This window comes from Nannospalax galili, unplaced genomic scaffold (assembly GCF_000622305.1).
Source record: "Nannospalax galili isolate Female #2095 unplaced genomic scaffold, S.galili_v1.0 scaffold370, whole genome shotgun sequence".
NCBI classification, from domain to species: domain Eukaryota; kingdom Metazoa; phylum Chordata; class Mammalia; order Rodentia; family Spalacidae; genus Nannospalax; species Nannospalax galili.
Genome location: NW_008329335.1, coordinates 2,552,272 through 2,559,925, shown reverse-complemented (window position 1 = coordinate 2,559,925; position 7,654 = coordinate 2,552,272).

Genomic DNA, 7,654 nt, shown 5'->3' with positions numbered 1-7,654 from the left:
GTCAGAAGAGGGCTTTGGATTCCCCTGGAACTGGAGTTAAGGATGGTTTGTAGCCACCATGTGGGTGCTGGGACTGAAACCCGGGTCCTCTGCAAGAGTAGTCAGTGCGCGTAACCGCTGAGCCATCTCTCCAGCCTCTTGCACTCCTTCTTTCTCTTTATCCCCTAGATTCCTTGTATAACCCTCCCTCATCCCTCAATCCTAATTTATCCATATCTCCCATATTAGTGCCTATTTCCTACTGTTCTTCACTTTCAGACTTTTTTCTTTTCCTTTACCTCCCTGGTTCCTTTTCATTGTGCTGGTTCCTGTGGTTATGTCTGGATACATACTCACTTACAAGAATTTGGTGCTGAGATTCACACATGAGAGGGAATATACATCTTTATTTTTTTATTTTTTATTATTCTGAGCCTGTGTTACTTCACTTAATATAACAGTTTCTAGTTCTAGGCATTTTCCTGCAAATTTCATGATTTCTTCTTTCTTTATTGCTGAGTAAAACTACATCGTATAAATGAACCAATTTTCATTATCCACTCGTCAGTTGAGGGACACTTAGGTTGCTTCCATCGCTTAGCTATTGTGAAAAGAACAGCAACAAACATGGATGCACAAGTGTCTCTGCAATAGGATGAGTTCTTTGGGTATATGCCAAGGAGTGGTATAACGGCATCAAATGGTAGGTTCATTTGCAGTTTTTTAAGAGTTCTCCAAACTGCTTTCCATAGGGGTTGAACAAGTTTGCAGTCCCACCAGCAGTTGATGAGCATTCCCCTTTCCCTACATCCTTTCCAACATTTGGTATCATTTGTTTACCTGATGTTAGCCAGTCTGACTGGGGTAAGATGAAATCTTAAAAGTGGTTTTAATTTGCATTTCCCCAACTATTAGTGATGATGAAAACCTTTTAAGATGTTTCATAGCCATCTTTATTTCTTCTTTTGAGAACTCTCTGTTCAGCTCCTTAGCCCATCTTTCTATTGGGTTACTTCCTTTCTTGATTCTTTGTTTTTTGAGTTCGTTATATATTCTGGATGTTAAACTTTGTCAGATGTGTCACTGATGAAGATTTTTTTCCCATTCTGAGTTTTCTCTTTACTTCCTTGGTTGCTTCTTCTTATGTATAGAACTTTTTTAGTTTCATGAGGCCCCATTTCTTGATTCTTGACCTTCTTTCCTGAGCAATTGATGTCTGGTTTAGAAAATCATTTCCTACACCTGTATCTTGTAGATTATTGCCAATGTTTTCTTCTAAAAGTTTCAGAGTTTCAGGCTTCACATTGAGTTCTTTGATCCATTTGGTGTTGACCATTGTGTAAGTTGAAATATAGGGGTTTAGTTTCATTCTTCTACATGTGGAGATCCAGTTTTGCTAGCACCATTTGCTGAATATGCTGTCTTTCCTCCAGTGAATGTTCTTGGCCCCTTTGTCAAATAACAGGTGGCTGAAATTTGAGGTATTCATATTTGGGTCTTCAGTTTTGTTCCATTGATCTGTAGGTCTATTTTTCTGCTACTATCATGTTGTTTTTATGATGATAGCTCTGTAATACATTTTAAAATGTGATATAGTAATCCCCCAGCATTGCTCTTAGTGGTCAGTGGTCTGAGGTCTGAGGTCTTTTGTACTTCCATATGAAACTTAGGATTTTTTTCCAATTCTGTGAAAAATGTCATGGGGATTTTGATTGGCATTACATTGAATTTATGAATGGCTTTTGGTAGGATGGACATTTTCACAATATTAATTCTTCCAATCCATGAGCAAAGGATGTCCTTCCATTTTGTGATGTCTTCCTCAGTCTCTTTCTTTAAAGATTTAAAATTCTCATTGTAGAGGTCTTTAACATCTTTGGTCAGGATTATTCCAAGACATTTTTTTGCAACTTTTGTGAAAAGGAGTGTTTCCATGTACTATTTCTCTCATTGCTTTTTATTGGTATAAAGAAAGGCTAAAGATTTTGAGGATTAATTTTGTAACCTGCCGTTTTACTGACTGTGTTAAGAATTTCTGGGTGTTTTCTAGTGGAATTTTTGCCCTCTCTTAGGTATAATATCATATCGTCTGTAAAAAGGGATAATTTAATCTCTTCTTTTCAATCGTTACTCTTTTAATTTCCTTCTCTTGTCTTATTGCTCTTGCCATAAAAGTTTCAAGCACTATGTGAAAAAGGAGTGGAGATAGTAGACAACCTTGCCTAATTCCTGATTTTAATAGGTAATCTTCCAGTTTTTTTCCATTTAGAATGATGTTGGCTGTGGGTTTGTTGCATATATCTTTAAATATGTTGAGGTATGTTCCCTCCAGGCCAATTCCCTCTAGGACTCTCAACATAAATGTATGCTGAATTTTGTCAAAGGCCTTCTCTGCATCTATTGAGATGACCATGTGGTTCTTGTCTTTGAGTCTTATTATATGATTTATGGTGTTTATTGACTTACATATATTAAACCATCCCTGCATCTCTGGAATAAAGCTGACTTGATCATGGTGGATGATCGTTTTGATGTGTGTTTGCGTGCAGTTTGCAAGTAATTTGTTGAGATTTTTTGCATCTATGTTCATTAAGGATTTGGGTCTATAGTTTTCTTTTTGGGGTTGTATCTTTACCTGGCTTTGGTATTAGAGTGATGCTGTCTTCACAGAAGGAATTTGAAAGTTTTCCTCCATTTCTATCTTTTTGAGTAAAAATAGCATTGGATGTAGATTTCTTTAAATGTCTGGTAGAATTATGCTGTAAATTCATCTGGTCCCGGGCTTTTTTTAGCTGGGAGGTTTTGTATTACTGTTTCAATTTCCTTGTGTGTTATGGTCTGTTTAAGCTGCTGATCACCTCTTGGTTTAGTTTTAGTGGTTCCCATGCTTTTAGATACCCATCCATTTCTTTTAGGATTTCAAATTTAGTAGCGTATATGTATTGAAAGTATTCTCTTAAAGATCCTTCTGGATCTTTTTGTTGTCTGTTGTGATGTTTCCCCTTTCATTTCTGATTTTGTTGATTTGGAGGTGCTCTTTCTTTCATTTGGTTAGCTGGGCAAGCAGTCTGTCAATCTTGTTTATCTTTCCAAAGAACCAGCTCTTGGAATTGTTGATTCTTTGTATCTTCGTGTGTAGGTAAATGCACCCATGTTGTGCAATGCCTCTAGAGGACAGAAGAGGCTATCAGATCCCCAGGATCTGGAGTTACAGACAGTTGTTAGCTGCCACGTGGGTGCTGGGATTCGAACCTCCATCATCTGCAAGAACAGTCAGTGTTCTTAATCACTGAGTTATCTCTCCAGTTCTGGTTTTGTTTCTTAATCCATTCAACCTGTGTCTTTTGACTGGGGAGTTCAGTCCATTGATATTTAAAGTTATTAATGAAAGATGTATATTGATTTCTGTCATTTTTATTTCTGTTCACACTCTTGGTGTAGCTGTACATTCCCATAATTGTACCTTCATTAAGTTTCTTTCCATAACCCCTTGGGTACAGTTGTTCCTATGTATTGCTTCCAGAACTTTCTGAAGGGCTGGTTTTGTGGACATGAATTCTTTCAGCTTATTTATGTCATGGAAGATTTTTCTTTTCCTTTTGACTATAATAGACATTTTGGCTGAGTAAAATAATCTGGGTTGGCATCTGTGGTCATTTAGAACTGGGAATAATTTGGCCCAGGCTCTTCTGGCTTTCATAGTTTGCAGTGAAAATTCAATTGTAATTCTGATGGGTTTTCCTTTATATGTGACTTGTTTTTCTTTTTCAGCTTTCAGTATTGTCTCTTTGTTCTGTATATTTAGTGATTTTACTATGATGTGCCGTGGAGAGTTTCTTTTCTGGTCCTGTCTATTAGATGCTCTATATGCTTTTTGTATTTCTATGGGCACATCTTTCTTCAATTTGGGGAAATTTTCTTCTAGAACCTTTGTCCATATCATTATCTTGAGCTTCTTCTCCTTCCTGTATGCCTATGATTCGTAAGTTTGGTCTTTTTATAGTGTCACACAATTCCTGCATATGCTCTTTTTGTATTTTCTTAAATTTTTCATAATCTTTGCTTGAGTGGTCTAATTCATCCACTCTATCTTCCAGTCTTGATATTGTTTTCCATTTCATCCATCATATTGGTGAGGCTTTCTCTTGTTTCTAATTGGCTTTTGAGGGCTTCACTTCCTTCTTCATTTCAGCTTGAGCATTCTTCAATATTTCTAACTCTTTTCTGAATTCATTCAGAAGTTTATCCCTATCTTCTTTCAGTTATTTGATTTCTTTCTTTGTGTGTTCTTTAAATTCACTGAATTCTTTTATCATGTTTACAAGTGTTCTTTTGAGTTCCACATCCTGTGTTATCTTTAGGAGGTTCTCGTTGTACTCCTCTAGAGGACTGATGGTACTTGGTTGGGATATATTATTTTGATTTTTAACGCTATTATTTTTTTCTCTGTGACTGACATGTGGATTTCTTTTGTAGATTCCGGTTCTTGTGTGAGACTTAAGCTTTCCTTTGTTGAGTTTAGCTCTGCTTCTTTTTGTAAACTTTGTGTCTTTGTGGTTTACTTGTTGGGCATGAAAAGCTGGTTGGTCTAGGCTTCAGGTTCTCTCTTTTGATTTTATATTGGAGTGACCAAATTTCTTTCATCTTGCTGCTCAGGAATCCCACAGAGGTCCAAGTCAGATGATTAACTAATGATCTCAGGCTTTCTCCTAAGATTTGGATCCCTCCAGGCATGATGCTGGCCTCATGAATTTGAGTCATGTGCTGGCTTGGGAGCAGGGCCCAGGAAAGATGCTGGGCCCCAGGGATGCAAAGGGATGTGGGGAAGAGAAGAGGCTGGAGGACTTCTGGGGACTACAGGGAGGAATTGGGTTGGTCAGGATGCAAAGGATCACGAAGCAATGGGGATTCTGTGCTCAGAGGTCAGTCCACAGGTCTGGGGTGTCACGACAAGAAATGGGCCAGTGCCCCTGCTAGGAGAAGAGATGAGGTGGGGGGCCTGGGAGGGTTAATGAGGTTGGTGGAGTCAAGGTGCAGTGGATGCAGAAGCCAAACTTGCCCATGCAAGCTGTCAACTTCAGCCTTATTCACTTCTTTGTACATTTACGCTTACTTCTAAATGCAAGAGTTAGTATGATAACATTTCCAGAAGAATTTGTTTTCTGCCATTGGAAGTTAAATTGCACTGTTTTTTCCATTCTTGTTTTCTTGAAGAATGTTTGACCCAGAGCAGACACTCCATAGAACCTTGTGAATGAATAAGTTATTGGTATGTTAGTATTGTACACACTAATTTTCTCCCTTGAAATTTAATTCTTTTATTTCTTGAGGATCTCAAACATGTATACCATATTTGCCAAGTTTACTCTCCTTCTCCCCTCTGTAACTCCTCCCACATCCATTCCTTCTCAAATTTTGCTCTGTTTATTTGTTATATATAAAGCCTTCTGAGTCACTTTAGTGTTGATAATATGTGCAAGTGGCTTCATTAAACCAAAAAGCTTTTGTAGAGCAAATGAAACAATAACTCTAGTAAGAGGAAGGCCACAGAATGGGAGACACTCTATGTCAGCTAAACATGTGATAGAGGATTAACAGCCAGAAAATACAAAGAACTCAATAAAGGGAAGGTAAAGAGAACAAACAACAAAATTAAATAAGGGGCTACAGATCTGAACAGAAATTTCACCAAACAAAGAAAACCAAGAATTATCTATAAAAGTATCCAACATCCTTAGCAATCAGGGAAATACAAATTAAGACAACTTTGAGTTTTCAACTTACCTAAGCCAGAATTGCTAGGATAAATATTTGACAACAAATGCTGACAAGGATCTGGGGGGTGGTGGACTCATTAACTCCTGGTTTTGTTGTTGTTGTTTGTTGTTTTTGTTCTTACTAAGAATATGAAAGATCAACAGATTTGTTATTTTCTGCTTACTACTGGATGATTGCTTCATGGTTTGAAAAAAATCTGACTCTGGACTCCCACAACCTGATTCAGCCTCCCAGCCCCCACATCCTCCTTCTAGCCTTGGGCACAGACCCACTTTTTCTCTTGGCACCCCAGACCTCTGGAGTACCCTCTTGGCCCAGATGCCCCCAGTACTTCCTAATCCTTTGCACTCAGACCAACCCAATTCTTCGCTCTACTTCCCTAGAGACCTTGCAGCTTGCCCCCACCCCAAATTTGCCTATGCACACCAGAGATCAGCCTTCTTCCCCAGCTGTCCCCACCAGTAACCTGCCTGAGATTTCTGAGGCCAGTCTCCTTCCCTGGCCATCCCATCACTGCCAGTTTAGTAGCGTTTAGATCAGGCAGACAGATCTGCTCAGTCAGGACTCTGACCAGTCTAATACTCAGGAAGAACTTGAAATATCCACCAATTTGCCTTCCATACCTAAACAAAAAGTAACTAAGCTACATAACCAATATTAACAGAACTAAAATTAAATTAAACAGAAACAGAGTAGAAGTTCCTGTTGAACACATAACCAACAAAGAACATCCATATGCCTAAGTGGCAATGAAAAAACACGAACAGTATGAAAAACCAGTAAAATTGGTCCCCCAAAAACCCACAAGTCCTACAGAAGTACACAGCATTGAACACCACCCTTTAGATCCCCAGGATGCAGAATTTAAAAGAACAATCACAAACATGATGAAATAATGTCAAGAAAACACAGACAAACAACCCAAAGAACTCAAATACGAAAGGCATAACTTTTCATGGAAGCCCAACAATATACAAACATGAAGCTTAATGAAATATCAAAAACAATTCATAACTTGAAAAGGAATTTCACTAAAGAGATATAAATAGTGAAGAAAATCCAATTGGAAATGATCATGGGACAGAAAATCTCAACAAACCAATTAGAAATAAAAGGAGATAGTCTCACAGGCAGAATTAGAGAAATGGGTAACAGAATATCAAGACTAGAGGATTAAGTTGAAGATCTGGACTTCTTAAACAAAAAATATGCAAAATTTAAAAAAATGAGGAACAGAATACTCAGAAAATGTGGGACAACATGAAACAACCATATATATATTCAGGTATACAGGAAGGAGAAGAAAATCAAACCAATGGCGTTGAATAGATCTTCAGTAGTATTATAGAAGAAAACTTCCCTAAATTAAGAAAAGATATACCTATAGAGATTCAAGAAGCACAGAGAACACCATTAGGACATGATCAGAACAGAAATTCCCCAAGACATATCATAGTAAAAACAGTAAATGTGCAGGACAAAGAGAGGGTACTGAAAGCTGCTAGAGAAAAACCACAAAGTACATATAGAGGGGAATCCATCAGAATTACAGCTGACTTTTCAGTGCAAAATATGAAAGCCAGAAGAGCCTGGAACAAAGTATTTATTGTTCTAAACAACCACAGATGCCAGCCCTGAATACTTTATCCAGCAAAATTATCTATCAAGTTAGAAGGGAAACAGAAATTTTTCCATAACATAAATAGGCTGAAAGAATTCATGTCCTCCAAACCAGTACTACAGAGAATACTTGAAGCAATACAAAGGACTGGAGAAAGGAATGCATATGCTCAAGAGGCTATAGGAAAAAAATAAAAGTATAACATCGGAAAAAGAAAATAGGGCCATGAACACAAAGAAATTAAAATGACAGTCCACAACACATACCTTTCAATAA